This window comes from Cebus imitator, unplaced genomic scaffold, assembly GCF_001604975.1.
Source record: "Cebus imitator isolate Cc_AM_T3 unplaced genomic scaffold, Cebus_imitator-1.0 Scaffold570, whole genome shotgun sequence".
In the NCBI taxonomy this organism is placed as follows: Eukaryota; Metazoa; Chordata; class Mammalia; order Primates; family Cebidae; genus Cebus; species Cebus imitator.
The window spans coordinates 951,457-953,863 of NW_016107885.1; positions in this window are offsets into that span (position 1 = coordinate 951,457).

A 2,407-nucleotide genomic window follows, 5' to 3' on the forward strand; every position below is an offset into this window, starting at 1 on the left:
TTTCTTCAGCGTGTGTGGCCTTTTTATCCTCTTGATAGTGTCTTTACCAGAGCAATATTTTTTAATGAAGTTCAGCTTATTAATTCTTTTTTTCATGGATTGTTGCTTTTGCATTCCATCTAAAAAGCCATCACCAAACCAAGGTTATCTGGATTTTTGCATATGTTATCTTCTGGAAGTTATACAGTTGTGTGTTTTATATTGAGGTCTGTAATCCATTTTAAGTCAATTTTTATGAAGAGTACAAGGTCTGTGTCTAGATTTATTTTTTTGCATGTGGCTGTCCAGTTATTCCAAAACCATTTGTAAAAATGATGATCCTTTCCAGCACTTTGGGAGGCTGAGGCCAGTGGGATCACGTGAGGTCAGGAGTTCTAGACCAGCCTGGCCAACATGATGAAACCCCATCTCTACTAAAACTACAAAAATTAGCCAGCCATGATAGCACTCACCTATAATCCCAGCTACTGGGGAGGCTGAGGCAGGAGAATTGCTTGATCCTGGGAGGCGGAGGTTGCAGTGAGCCAACATTGCACCACTACATTCCAGCCTGGGTGACAGAGCAAGACTGTCTCAAAAAAAAAAAAAAAAAAGATATTTTCTCCATTGTATTGCACTCACCTCATTTTAAAGACAAGGTGATTTTATTTATGTAGGTCTATTTCTATTTCTAGGCTCTCTATTTTTTCTGCTGATCTGTTTATTGTTTCATCAATATCACAGTGTCTTATTGTTGCTTTATAGTAAGTCTTGAAGTTGGGTAGTGTCAGTCCTCCAACATTGTTCTTTTTCAATATTGTGTTATGTTCTGGGTATTTTTCCTCTCTATACAATCTTTAGAACCAGTTTCTTGATATCCACAAAGTAATTTGCTGGGATTTTTATTGGGATTGTGTTGAATCTATAGATTGGGAAGAACTGACATCTTGATAATATTGGGTCTTCCTGTCCGTGAACATGGAACACCTTTCCATTTATGTAGTTCTTTGATTTCATCAGAAGTTTGTAGTTTTCCTTATATAAATCTTGTACATATTTTGTTAGATTTCCACATAAGTATTTCGTTTCTGGGGTGCTAAAGTAAATGGGATTGTGTTAGTAATTTCAAATTCTACTTGTTCATTGCTGCCTATAGAAAAGTAATTGACTTTTGTATATTAAACTTGTGTCCTTCAACTGTTATAATTGTTTATTAGTTCCAACTTTTTGCTGATTCTTTCAGATTTTCTGCATAAACTATCATGTAATTGATAAACAAAAACAATGTTATTTCATCCTTCCCAGTCAGTATTCCTGTTATTTCATTTTCTTGTCTCATTGCATTAGCTAGGACATCCGGTATGATATTGAAAAGGATGACAAGAGGAGATATCCTTGTCCTGTTCTGGATTTTAATGGAAAAGATTCTATTTTCTTACCATAAAACATGATGTTAGTTGCTGGTTGTTTTTTTTTTTTTTTTTTTTTTTTTTTTTTTTTTTTGTTACTGGGTTTTGAAAATAGATGTTCTTATTAAGTTCAGGAAGTTCCCCTTATTTCCTGGTTTTCTAAGATTTTTTCATAAACATGAATAGGTGTTAGATTTTGTCAGATGCTTTATTTGCATCTAATGATATGATCATGTGATTTTTTTTTCTGTAGCCTGTTGATGGTATGGATTACATTAATTGATATTCTAATATTGTACCAGCCTTGCATACCTGGACTAAATTGCACTTGATTGAGATGTATACATATTTGTATACATTGTTGCATTTGATTTGCTAGTATTTTGTTGAGGCATTTTGCATCTATGTTCATTAGAGATATTGATCTATGGTTTTCTTATCTTGTAGTGTCTTTGCCTGGTTTTGGTATTAGGGTGATACCAGCCTGATAGAATGTGTTAGGAAGTATTTCTTCTGCTTCTATAATTTGAAAGAGATTGTACAGGATTTGTATAATTTCTTCCTTAAATGTTTTGTGGAATTCACCAGTGAACCCACCAGGGCCTGGTGATTTCTGTTTTGGAAGGTTATTAGTTATTGATTCAATATCATTAATAGACATAAGCCTATTGCAATTATTTCATTTTCTTAATTTTTAATTTCATTTTTGATTCTTTTAAAAAGTTTCATAGCTATAGGGGTACAAGTGGTTTTGGGTTACATGGATGAATTATATAGTGGGAAAGCCTGAGATTTTAGTGTACCTGTCAGCCAGGTACTGTACATTGTACCCAATATGTAGTTTTTTGTCCTTAATCCTCCTCCAACTTTCTCCCCCTCTGAGTCTCAAGTGTCCATTATACCACTCTGTATGTCCTTGCATACCCATAGCTTAGTTCCCATTTATGAATGAGAACATAGTGTATTTGGCTTTCCATTCCTGAGTTACTGAGTTACTTCACTTAGAATAATGACCTCCA